Source organism: Rhinopithecus bieti, unplaced genomic scaffold (assembly GCF_001698545.2).
Source record: "Rhinopithecus bieti isolate Rb0 unplaced genomic scaffold, ASM169854v2 scaffold_4044, whole genome shotgun sequence".
Taxonomy (NCBI): Eukaryota; Metazoa; Chordata; class Mammalia; order Primates; family Cercopithecidae; genus Rhinopithecus; species Rhinopithecus bieti.
The window spans coordinates 323,494-337,745 of record NW_016804489.1 but is presented as its reverse complement, the minus strand read 5'-3'; the positions used below and the strand labels follow the sequence as shown (position 1 = coordinate 337,745).

Genomic DNA, 14,252 nt, shown 5'->3' with positions numbered 1-14,252 from the left:
ATACCTTAAGGAAAAGTAACATTTGAAAACTACTTAAGTGTGAGTTTTAGTAGCCAGAACCTGAGGGCAGACTGATCAATAGAAACAAAATGAAAGAGATTAAAATAATAATAATAAAATAAATAAACAGAACTCCTAGAAATAAAAACTGGTCTATTTGTCAATATTATGAGACAAATTACAAGAGGGTCAGAGAATGATACAATGAAGAAAGTATTAGAACAGATTAAAAAATTTGACCCTCACCTAGTAAGCAGTAATACATGCTGATAATATGTAATAGGCATTTGTAATTGCAAAAAAACTCTGCTAAGTGCTTTGTAAGTTTCATTTAATCCTTTCAGCAGAGCTAGGAAGCAGCAACATTACTGTCCCATCTTCTAGACAAGGGAACTGAGGTTTAGCTGGATTGAATAATTTGGCCAAATTTTCAAACTCCTTCCTTGGTGGAAGGGGTAAAACTCTTAGTAGATCTGCCTCGTCTGGAGTGAGAGCAATTTACCACCATGCAGTACTGCCTCTGGAAATGGGATTGTACCCAGAGTAAATACTGAGCTAGTGAGTGACACAAAGTGTCACTGACTTAAGGACTTAGGTTAGTCTCATCCCTGAAGGAAACCTAACACTGTATGCCATCAACTTTAATTCTTATAATATCCTATATGTGTACCGTTCTGTGAAATTTTCATAATATATTGTAGTTTCTGTAGTTTCTTTATAAAAAATCAGTACACATTACTGAATGGATAATTGTGGGAAAAAATCAATTACGAAAAATGTATTTCAGGAAGAATTGGAGGGGGAAGAGACACAGGCATGAAGATCAGCTCAGCTAGGTCTTTGGATTTGCAGACAGCCATGCCTCCTGGCTCATCAGCTTCATCTTTTAATACCCAGTGAAAGAGTACGCACCTTTCAAGTCCATCTTCAGCTTCCCATGAGTAAATGACCATGTTCCCTCCTCCACATTTTCCTGAAAATCCATTCATATTGCAAGCAAAACACTAAATAATTGGCAATGTATTTACTTTAAAAAGTGACTCTCTCCTACTATATTTCCATTTCATTGAGAAAGGGGACAAAAAATCTCATCTACATCCATTTCTCAAGTTCTTAGCACACTTTATAATATATATATGAAAACTCCGAAATGTTGTTGACTTGTGAAGGAACGATATAATTTGAACCTCTTCTTTAGTGTGGAGTCAGAATCAAAAGGAAAGGATCATTTTTAAAATACAGAGAGAATTAAATTCATTTGTCAAATAATTTGATTTGAGAGAAAAAAGTTGAGATTTATAGAAAATACATTTTTTGCCTTAAGTTAATGAAAATGAAAAGTGTTTCAAAACAATTCCAGGGTGATGGTTGACTATGAAAATCTCCCTTATCACTTGAGGATAATTATCTTGTATAAACAGGTTTGCTATATTTTAGACAAAAATTGAGAAGGAAGTAGATATTTTTAGGTAAAATTATTTTGGGTTGTTTCTTGGTTTTTGCTTTTACTTGGGAGGTGCTTTCATATGCTTCTTTCTATATTTATTATCCATTTACTATTCATTCTGCAAAAAACCTTTGCCCTAAAATATAGCACTACATACGACTATGACATCATCAAAAGGTTGCATGCAAATTTTAAACATTTCTATACTCTTATATACACCATTTCAATTTCTGTCTCCCCTCTGAGGTTGAAATAAATGCTTTATATATTCATTTGAAATAATACCTAGTGTGCAGCATTGCAGAGAAAAAACTCCATCCGTCTTTTGAGAATAAAAGCAAATCAATAGTAATATCTCTCAGAATAGAAGCACTTTTGTTGACAGAAGGAGCATGGTTTAATGGGAAGCAAAGTAATCTTTGTTTTCAGTAAGACTATTGGGCTGTGCATGAGAAATGACATGCTCTGACCACTTGTCCTACATTAAAGGGCAGTGTGGAAGGTTCAAACTAGAGAAAATAATTTGCCTAATAGCAATGGACAACTCATAGCTTTAACACATAACATAGAGATCATTGTTATAAGATTTGTATGCAGTTTTATAAATTTGTCTTTAGTTCCCATTGAGGTCTATTCTGTTAATTAAATCAAATCATCCCAGTGCCCCAAAGATGGGTGATACAGAACCTATTCCCACGGTATCCTGTAATTGTGATTAAGCTATTCCATGTCCAATGTCACAACTGAAGTTTTACTCAGGTTCTGCTGCTGATGATGATGGTAATGATCATGAGGAGGAGGACAATGTTGATACTTTAGGATGTAACATAAATGTATCCAGATCGATTGATAAATAGATATCACTATAGATATATACACAGAAATAAAGTAGGGGTAAATTTTGTGCTCATATAGTCCTATGAGCTATATACAAAGAAAATTTATTTTGACCAAATTAATTCGTGTTTACCTTCAGATAATAAAGTAAAGAAAATAACGAGGAGTAAGACCACATAAGCAATCAATGACTATTCTTGACTTAAATACCTAGGTCAGTGCTTATTTTCATTTTCTAGAAAATAATTATATTATTTTCTTTTTAAGCATAGGTACATCCTAGTAAAATTACAAGCAGTAATTACAGGTCTTACTCCTCTGCAAGTACGATGCCATGTTATAAAAAACCTAGTCAAAGAGGCTTGATATTTGGTGAATATGTATATTAAACAAAGTAAACATAAATTGTTTCAGAGTTTATAAAAAAAAAAGTAAACAAATTTGTCTCTTTGAACTTCCAATGAACCCACTGAAAAATGCATTCAATGACCAGAGTTTGCTGGTATTAGTTCTCTGCTTTTCTTGTAGGTAGCATATTTACTTTTAAGTTTTACAAAATGCAAAAATAACAATTCAGTCCCTGGTTTCTTTGCATTGAACACCAGAGGATTCTGAAAGGAATTTTTCCTTGGGAAGGTTAAATGTATGAGTCATTAGAGCTTACTTGTAACTGTACAGTAATATATTTTAGTTTAAAAATGATATCTTGCCTCAAAAATATTGTTTAAAAGATCTCATGCGGATTTTGTAAAACAACATTTGCTATAATTCATGTCAATATGTAAACATCAAATGGCATTCATTTAAAAATGATTCATTTTCAATGTCATCTTATAACCCTTAGTGTAAATTCACATCTGTTTCAATGCTTTCAAGTGCAATGTTCACTTGGAAAAACATCTAAAGCCAGAAACATTGTGTACTATAGAATAATAATTCTCAACATGACCACAAGGTGGCTCTCAACACCGAAATATGTTATTTTCCCTCCGGACAGGTGAATAGAAATTTACCAGAAATATTAGCAGCTATTTACCCTATAAATGGGTCAATACTTCAAAAACGTAAATTCATCTCAACCCGCTGATGACATTGTGAAGCCTAATTTATATTGTTTTAAACTTCAGACATTCAAAACAACACATGAAATGGTTGAAAACCTTTAAAGAATTTGAAGGATTTTGAAAAGAAATGACTATTTCAGTAGTCTGCATAATTGATTATTCAATAACCATTTCTTGGGCTTTAAAAATTAATTTCTCCTCTAATACTTCCAACTACATGAAAGCAAAATAGATGCAAGTTAACAAACTTTGTCTGTACTATGATTAAAGAATATGAAAATTAAAGAGAAAGTATGTCAAAGTTTTTAGCCCTTGTAAAGTCCAGTCATAAAAGTATACATACATTTAGATGATCAATTATACTAAATGTAAAATGTATGTAATATTAATAGAATATTTTAAATTAGCCATCCTGATGAATAAGACATGAGGTCAAATTATTTTGCCAAATATTATAGTGAAGTTGTGAAAAAAAAAGAATCCTATGAAATGGCCTCAGCATTTAATCAAGATGATTAGAAAACAATAACTGTGACTCTGATTAAGCAGATAATACAGATGCTTTTAAATTAACATATAAATAGAGCCACAAAAGGAAAAAAAAAAAAAGAAAAAACGAAACAGTAGTTTCAAATTGATCTTCATATCCCCTTGAATGTGAAGAATGAAGAGAATGAGTGATCTAAATAAAACTTGTTAAATTTTTCACATTTTTGCAGCAGGTTCTATGTCTTCATCAGACAGTTTCAGGGACCTAGTTTAGGAAATCAGCAGTCCACTGACCTTTCAGCTTGTAATATAGACTGCAGAATTATTCTTGAGATTTATAGGTATCAAAACTTTAATGGGATAATTTCTGTAATGCACTGCCTCTGTTCATCATTCTTTTTCTTATTCTCATTACTCTGACCTCAAGAAGGAGAATCTGTGAAAGGAACCATTACTAGAGTGTATTCAGAAATAGCTCATGTTTCACCTGAGTGAGTTTATGTGGCTCATGGACATCACAACAGTTAGTCTCACTCTTTCTTATGATTTTTTCCTCCTCTGTCTCTGTTTCGAGTCTTTCCTATCGTTTTCAAAATTCATATCCATCAGTTTCCTAGTTCATGCAATGCCTCTCTGAGAATGAAATTTAAGTTTTCAGGTTACATTCAAGTCTTTATGCAACTGACATTTTCACAATCATTAGAGAAGGAATATATTTACAAAAGTTTTATATTGAGCTCTTTCCAGTTACAATCATAGACTTATGAGCCCTTTCCAATTATAATAATAGATAAATCAACTGTATACCTGGAAATGTTATGATTCAAACTCCCATTTTTCCAAAAATAAAATTCAGAATGAAGAATTTATTACATTGTCAGAATTAGTGAGAGAATTAGACTTAAAACACCAAGAATTTCTCACTTCAAGTACAAAATTATTACATAATATAAGTTAAAATATTTAAATAATTTAAAGTTATAGCCCTAATGATATTAAATGCTGTGGTAAAAATACAACACACTCAATATTAATGAAAAAGCATAGGTCATATGAATTAACATCTAATAATAATACCAATGACAGTACTAGGTAGCACTAGAACACCTATTGTGTATTAGGTATTGTTGGTAGACATTATAGTAATTGCTTATTTTAATCATGACAATTGCCCTATTATGTAAGTATAATTATTAACCCCATTTCACAGATAGAAAAAACTACAAGTGACATTAAATATGAAATATATGGTAAGTGGCACAGCCAGGATTTAAATCTAGACATTCTGGTGCCACGATCCATGCTTTTATCCGTCAAAGGACCTTGTGAGAGCACTTAGGTTAGGGTCATTGCATTTTCTAAGAAAGGAAATCTCAGTGCTTCTAGAATGTAGGCTTAACACTGTATAGTCTCCTATTAAGCATGACCTTCATCCAGTGTACTCACAAAAACAGACTATTATATAGAAGAGTCTTTTTCACAGAGTGACCAAGTTTTAAACACAGTGGCTTCTATGAAGTGCTTATTTTCGTTGCTTTATGAGTAACGAAGCTCCTGTTCATAAATATTTTCTGTATACCAAACTCCGTGACACACAATATATCTATATAACAAACCTGCATATGTACCTCTGAATCTAAAATAAGTTAAAAAAAGAAAGAAAACAAAAAAATTAGCAATAGAAATTTGGGATACATTTGGCCTCCTGACACATAATTTTTCTGTAGGTTTCTTGATGGGGATGGGTATACTCAACTTTGGGCCCTTGCTTTATACCATATAGCTCCCCGTGTCTGCGAGATGATAATTGGCTGTTGCCAATTTGAAGCACACCACATATCACCAACCAAAACGTTGCTCCTAATGGAAATATCCATTCAAAATCCATTCTCAGGTGTTGACTGAAGAAATCTTAGGCTACACAAAAATGTATCTTGAACCAAACTGCTAACTCTGATGTTTTCTTTAATGATGTGGTATGGCTGTAAATGCAATGATACAGCTTGAAAAATATAGATAAGTTAGATCCCCGTATTAGCACTTTAAACACACCTCATACTTATCTTTCTTGTATTTATCAAAGCTGGCATATAACAAGTCATGTGATTATTGACACAATGGTTCACAGTAGCAGAGGCTTTTGTTTGTTTCTCTCTCTTTCTTTCTCTTCCCAAGTTTCTTTCTGGATGCTTGCACAGTGTCTGGCTTATGGTAGGCACTTAAAGAATACTTGGCAAATGAAGGAATGAAAGAATGGGTGAATGAATAAAATGCTTTTCAGGGTTTTTTTTCAGCAGTATTTCTAATGGAAGATGAAAACTTAAGACTGTGTTAGGTGGAGGAGTACATTACCACCCAATGATGTTCTACCATCTAATTCTACTACTATTTCATAAAAATGGAAACATTTAGAACACAACTACTGATATTTCTATTGTAAATTATATGATATTTAATTATGAATATCTCAGATTAGAACCTGCCTCTTCTCAAGGACAAAATTTGAACTAAATTCATTCCCGTATCTCCAGGTGTGACAGAAGGGAATGGCTCACAGTAACTTCTCCCAAAATGAGTGAAATTAATTAGGAGCTAAAGAAAAATTGAGCAAATTGTTGTATAGATACCAAGATATCAGTTAAATAATAATGGAAACTGCAAAAGAAAAAGTATAACACATGTAATAATAAATAGCAACATGATACCCTAAAATCAAAAGAGAGTTATTTAATGATTGTGAGTTTTGAACTCAAAGTACTCAGCCCCTAAGTACTATCAAAAATTTCAAATTTCCATGAGGGTGTTTCTGGAAACAGTGGTTCCTGTGCAACGTTTCCTTTTGCTTCAATGAAGGACAAGGCTCTCCCCCATCCACACTTTTTTCTTCTTGGACCTACCTAGAAACAGGCTTGATCTAGCCTCTACCTACAAAGCAAAGTGATTAATTTCATTGCTCTGAAGTCAAGATTATGGTTGCCATTCATCTATTTTCGCATCTCCACTGGGCTGGATTTCAGATTTCATACACCATCATGATGGCTAATCTAACTCCAAGGGGAGAAAAAAAATTACTAAATATTTTTCTCAACTTAGATTTTAGGAGTATTTCATTTCTGTCATTTTTAAAGTATTGATAGCAAGTACTTACATCTATTCTCAAGTCAGTGAAGGCTTATAAATTAATTTTTAAAATATTATGTAGAACTATCTAGTACTAACCATTGAAAACTAGGATATGTATTTTAAAAGACAGTAGCTAGAAGAGAAGAAAGTCTCAGAAAAGGTAGAGTTCGTATTGATCATTTTTAATTCCATACATCCAGAAGGGGGTGAAATAACTTATTTAGTGTAGAAATTGTGTAGAAACCCTCCACTCTTCACTCAGCAGCTGAGAAAAAAAAAAAAAGGAAAAATAGACAAAGTGACAGTGCCTCTAAGTACATGTCTGTGCTTAGGATTCATTTTTTAACTAATTTCCAAAGGAATAACTAAAGTCTTGGTTGAGGGGTAGATAAATAAAGATTTTCTGTAAGTTTCTACTCATGGAGAAGTATTCAAATTTAGGGAGCTAAATGCAGGCAGAATAAATCTTCATGTTGCTGGTTTTCACTCTTCAGGGAGTACATATTGAAAAATTACTCTGGTGACAAAATACGGTTCAAGACTACAGAGTAGCAATAACCCCCAATGTATAATGCTTTAAGAAGAAGTCAAAAAAGAAAAGAAAATACATTATCGTTGGCTAAGCTAATAGATAATCGTTGGATAATCAGTTTCATATTGGATGTAATAAGTTGACATATATTTTACTCCAACAGTTTATTTTCTTCAGGTCACCACTAAAGCAAATCAACACCACACTGTTGGTTTTGAAAGTATGTAATTCATGTTTTTGATCTTATTCGCAATAGATTTAAACCACTTGAGTTAGAGGTATAAAAATTTTAATGTTTTGGTTTATTTAAGGGAAATATTGTAAATAAAATAATTGATAAATACACTTTAGAGGTTGAAGATTTACATGGAAACACAAAACCCTTAAAATTCCTCAGGTAGTTTAAATATTTCCAAATCTATCAAAAAATGAGCCTATTAATTTAAAATTCACCTTTAGAAGTCAAATTATTTGGAAACATTAGAGTGCCTCATTTAAATTTGAAGTTTGCTTTAATAATTATGAAAATATTCCTTAATTCAGATCCCAGAATTTACAATGGTTTCAAAGGAAGTTTATTTGACTTAATTTTATTGAGAGTGGAGCTATATTTTTACAAAAGGAAAAACAGTTACATTTTAAAAGCTTACATTCATATTATGTACAAGATTTACTCTAAATTTTCCAATTACTGAGGCAAATATATTGGTTGCCTTTGATCTATTCAGATAATGATATTGAATTTCAACTTTAATTCTTATATTTATACATATTACATTAACCATGGAGAGAATTCCCAGAATAACTCAAGGTAGAATATTTACTGTATTCAATTTATTGATTATTTCATTTTGTTACATATTATGGCTACCTCAATTATTGCTATAGTTTCTGTTTCCCAAATTTCCAACTGGAAACAAAGCAATGGTAGTTCTTTACTCCACAATCTCTAAAATAGACATTTCCTCATTATATACCGGATTTCATTTTTAGATTCCAAACTGGTAATATGTGTTTCTTGCAGCAAAGAAGAATCAACATGTCTAGTGAAACATTGCTTTCCAGAAACATGTAATTTATGTTTGTTTTAAAAATCAGGGCTCTGTCAAACCATTTCAATATCCTCTCTTACAGTAAATCAATAAAGATTCCTAATCAATAACTTATGCATTGAGCATAATAATTCATGTCTATACATTCTACATGCTGATAATTTGAAGGAGTCATTTCAATAATAAATGCTGAATTCCCATACTTGGCTTGCTAGTGCAGTAAACTACACTGGTGCCAATTTCAACTCCTTAGAAGCCTCAGCATTACAAAATTTATAAAAGAGTTGCTTTCATTTAAAAGAATAGGTTCTAGCCAATTGTCATATACTTTGTGCCATAGTGCGAAGTTTAATGCAATAAATATAATGTATAATGTGGCAGATGATAGAATACTGGCCATAAAAAACACCAGATTTACAGAAATATAACTTTACAATAGGGTAATATTTTTAAAAGCACATGGGACATTTATTCAAGGGGTTTTGTAATTGTTTTAAATGAGGAAGGAGAGGAAAGGAAAAAAGAGAGGGAGATGGAAATAGACACAGATTTACAGAAAGAGAGATGGGTTAGAAGAGAGAGAGAGAGAATACGACCTGCTAAATTTATGGGGATCAGCAGGGCTCTCAAGTGTTTAGAAATGTCACTTCATGCTGAATTTCCTGTTGTGAAGCAATGTTGTATTATATCTTATAGTCTATTGTTTAATTCTGTCCTGAAGCTTGAAATGTCATTTAACTTTAATTTATATCACTGCATCATAAAGAGTATGTTGAATCAAGACTGCTTTCTTGATAAAAGATTGAAAATTGAAATCACGTGATTTGGTAAAGTGCTTATAATGTTTTTTGACAAACTCTCTAAGGATACGAATCCCTTCACTGAAAGGGATTTTTATATGAAGGCATTTCAACCTCTCACAAGCAGGCATTATTTTGAAGGAATGTTACATTTCACTTCCAAAAATGATGTAAAATGTGATTTGATTTTGCTCCTTCTTATTCAATTTGCAGCTTTCCCTTTCTTTAGTTCCAACTCCAATATGGTTAATGTTTAACCAATGTCTCTTAGTCATAAAGCGTATAGGTCATCACATACATTTCAAGAAAGAAATAGGATAAAAATATAAAGAAACTGATGAAAATAAAGCACTTTCATTCTTAAAAAAAAAAAAGAGTTACTTCTTTGTGAGAAGTTGCATTGATAATAGAGTTGAGCAAAAGTTGTATTAAAATTTTTTAAACAGGTCAGATTATTTCAACTTATCACTGTTATTATTTGTTTAAGAATAATACATTCCCAGAAATCTAAAAGTTTAATGTGATGGGTCTTACTTTTTGACAATATGTGTGTACAGTTAGTTCAAGTGAATGATGACAAAAAAGTGTGGGAAAAGCAAAATGGCCTCATACGCTTTAGGTGCCCTTCTATTCAAGAAAGACAGGACAACTGGATTGTAAAAGGGCTCAAGGGCTCATACCAAAATGTCAAGTGAGGTGAGACTGCTCTACAGTCAGAAAAGAAGAGGGCACAGGTGACCCAGAGCTGATATTGTTATCTTACAAAACAGGCATTGCTTGGTAATTGTTTGAAATAGTCTCTTGTTCTTATGCATGAGAAAAAATCTGTAATTTTGAAGGTTGAACTTATTGGGGTAAATGCAGAAAAGTATATGAATGCTTTGTGAATATCATCTAAAGGTTTCAACTAGAAAAAAAAAAGGCAGATTTTCTTTTAAATTTAGGACTTGTATTTTTTTCTGTAGATTTCAGATTATTGCAATTATGACAAAACAATATATTTTTGTGAACTCATTGGTCTGTATGAGTGTCAAGAAAAGGAAAATAGATTTGTCTGTGCTAACTTTCAGTTTTTCAAATATGCATCTATGGTGTCATTCCAAGTACTCTTCTTTTTACTCCTTAAAATATCTTAATAGGAACCATATATTGTACTTAGTATAATGCTTAATCAATTTTACCATTGCTCAGTATAAGTCTAAGAAGGATGAGGAAATTTTTCTTGCTACTTGGTTTTTAACTTCAATCTATTCCAGACATGACTCTTAAACATATAATATGGTTAGTAAATTGTCTCTTTTGAAACCCTATTCCAGATAATATGTTGGGTTAATCGAAAGTAGAGTTTTCAAACATAGACCTGAAATTTAGAGATCAAATATCTGCACAAATTACTTACAATTGGCATAAATAATTTTTATGTTTTTCTATTTATAATTTCAGTATTTTGCAAGTATGTCTAACGTGACAACAGTATTAGAATGTAATTTGCATAGTAGAAATAAGAATATAATGTGGCTAATGCTTTTAATGCCCAAGGGCTATACTAGAGGTACTTGGGTTTACATCACTGATTTGTATTAATTGCTTACTATGAAACACTATTACTGATAATAACACTTAACAAGAATATGGTTCACTTTGCTGCTGAATCAGCATCATCAGAGCCAATACTACTGCTGTGCTGCAGCCTAGTGGAATGATTTGGTATAAAAATGACATATTCCAGTAAGACACGTTACCACTTGCTGCAAAGTAGGTTAAGAAACATAGAAAATCAGTCATAAGCACAGAAACCCCCCAGATAGTATATACTTTGCCTTAGTTATTTGTTTATATAAAAACTTAAGTAATGGTCAAGAAATTCACCTTATTTTTTATGCAAGAGTCACATATTTTGAAATTAATCTTTTCAGTTTCAAATAGTCTATTTTTCACAAGAAAAAAAAAAAAAAACATACCTCTTCCAGATTACACTAACTTTGTAAATAATGTGTCAGAAATATCACTCTAAATTAAAATCAATTTTTTATCCTCTTTTTTCTTTTTTAAAGAAAACCACAGTGTGGGTAAAAATCTAACAATGAAATATTCAATTGATTACCTGCATAGTACTGTTCTAATTAAGAAGCAGTTTCTATAAACATCAAGGAACATCACCTAGAGCATTAATCAGGTACCAAAACATTTAACTACTGACTTCACACATATGCATATGTAGGTGGATGCTCATACAGTTTACCTTCTTTTTTCCCATTTCCCAGAGATTTTGGTTTTGTTTGTCGGGTTTTTTTTCCCCAAACCTTTAAGTGTATGGTTCTATTCTTTGATTGGAGTCAGGGAAGGCATATGCATTCACCAGGGAAGTCAATTTGTTCGCAGCAAGTATTTGAAACCCAAGAAGTATTTGATTTAATGAAAGCAGACATTGACTCATACTTTAATAACACAACCAAAAAAAAAAAAAAGTGAAAGAAGCATTTCTTTATATTTTTATCATCAGAATGGGTTTGTATCTGATGTGTCCCTAAGGCACAGATCCACGCTGTTTATACTTGTGCACTCTCCAGTCTCTTCACCACATCCCTCCCCAGATAAACCATTCCTTCCTTATGCATTGCACATTGAATACATATGTGCCACATTTAGTACACTGGGGGGAGTGGGGGGCCAGATTATCTATGCAACTTAGCATTTACCTATGTTTCTAGGACATAACCTCTTCCTTTCTTCTTCATCACTTTAACTAAAAATGAACATACGGCTCTGTCAATGACATAATGTTTTCATGAAAGTTCTACTAATTAAAAATCCTCACCATACCAGACCTAAAAAATGAGCACACTCTTGCCAAGTGTTATTCACCACAGAGAAGCTCTTGTAGCTACATTTTACAGGAAGATAGAGAGGGGGATGGTGTGGAAGGAGAAAGTCTACTAACATATGCATTGAAGTATAACAGTTGTCAACATCAGAAGGACAGATTATTTTTAATATAGATCTTGAAGAAAAAAAAAAAGAGGAGAAAAAATAATGTATCTCCAAAAAGCTGAGAAGTAATGGATGTGCAGTTTTGGATAATAGAAGCTTTTACTGGAATGAAGGACCACAATTTTTTTCAGATCTGTTTTTTCCAAAGCAAAAGATGATAGGTCATTTTTAAAACAGTATTTGTCTTTGTACCTGTAGACTCCCATTTTTTTAATAATAAGGAGACAGTAGGTTTTATTTTAGTGGCATAAAACAATTTCAGACTACTGCTTTTCCCCATACTTACAGTGTTATCAATAGTTACTTGTTGGGGACATGCATTTATACTTGCAGTATGCTGCATTAATTTAACACCACATAAAATATGGATTTTATTGCAGGAGAAACAATAAATGCTGCAACTGCTGACTACATGCATTTACTCTCCCTCTCTTTACCTCTCCCCCCCATACTTCTGACTCAGATATAAAATTGAAAATAAGAATTCTGCCTATTCTATTTCTGATGAATGTCAATCTATTGTATTTATGGAGATGCTTAGTGACCATTGGCAGTTTCAAGGAATCTGTCTTCTGCCTGTCATTTCTCTTTATATTGAACGTACAATGAACTATGACTATGAATAAGTGCAGAGTGAATCCATTCATATGGAATGCAAAGTAATGTTAGATGATGTTAAGAGTTCACAGCAACAATGTTATCTCTTGAACTGATTTTTAAAATAAAGATGAACAAGTCTGGGCATGACAAATTCACTTCATAACATATTTTTTTAGCATTTGTTCCAAGTGAATGAATTCACAAACTCTAATATCATGACCCACTGTTGAGCATAATATATAATGTATCCAGCTTTACATTGCCTATATAGATATTCGAAGCAGTTGTTTCTAGAATTAAATATATAGAGTTGTATGCTTATCTATTTAGGTACTAAAGATAATTATGTTGAAATAATTGCTAAACACAACTTAAAAACAAACATTTCTCTCCTCCCTCTCCCCCCCACCCCTCAAGTGAAAGAATATAAAAATCCCTCAAGGGAGTTAAAAGAAAAGAGGTGAATGAAGTCTTCCTACCTTTTTTATCAGCTTCTGGATAGTGGAAGTTGGTTCCAGTCAAAATAACCCAGGAGAAATTGTCACTATGTCCCTTTTTTTGTTTGTTTTCGGCTGTTATTTTCTATCACTGATTCTACTTCAATCTAACTCAAGCTCTTTCTCAGCATCACTTTTAACTCTGGACAGCAGGGAACCGAAGAAAACGGGGGCGAGCTCTCTCTCTGATTGGCTTTCATTCAGTGCTTCTGATTAAGGGGAAAGGAAAAAAAAAAAAAAAAAAAAAAAAAAAAAAAAAAAGGAAAGGGGGGAAAAAAGCTCTTCCTCACACGGAGAGAAAGGTTCTGCTGATAGAGCTGCAGCACTCGCCATGGGAAGGTTAGAGACTGGGGAAGCGCTGGCTTCTGCGAGCACACAGCGATTTGCAAGTGAATGCGAGGGGAGGGCGCATCCGAGAGGAGGGCTTTGCCTGAAAGGCGTCCCCTCCCCCGCAGGGCAGAAAGACTCTCTGTTTCAAGGCTAAGGTAATCAGCCCAATCTAATCCGCCTGTGTCCGTAATACAATCTCAGGAACAGGACTGCTTCTTGCAATTTTTTCTTAAAAAGATAGCTCTTCTGGCATATATATTCCTGCACCATCCTTACACCAGACTACCGAAATCCAGTATTATCGGAGCGCCAAGTCAAATTGCAACCAGATCTGATGTGTTACCAGAGTCATTTTTTGTTGGGGTTTTAAATGTTTATTTGTTTTTTGCTTTCAGGGAACTTTCTCGGCTTGATTTCCCCAATCCCTTTTCTTGTTGCTTATTGTCAGAGGAGTGCATAGCTCGTTCATCATTTTGGAATGTCCGCGAGC

The 14,252-nt window shown here is 32.9% G+C and overlaps 1 protein-coding gene across 2 annotated transcripts in view; it reads right to left on the bottom strand.

The window, feature by feature from the left end:
* Positions 1-13,823, bottom strand: part of CDH10 (cadherin 10) — a 171,892-nt gene extending 158,069 nt beyond the window's left edge. Inside the window, exon 1 of one of the 2 annotated variants that reach the window (XM_017868612.1) lies at positions 13,415-13,823. The gene's annotated coding sequence lies outside the window, so the exon portion shown is untranslated. The remainder of the gene's footprint in view (positions 1-13,414) is intronic. The other variant, XM_017868613.1, reaches the window with a different exon arrangement.
* Positions 13,824-14,252: the final 429 nt, after the last annotated feature.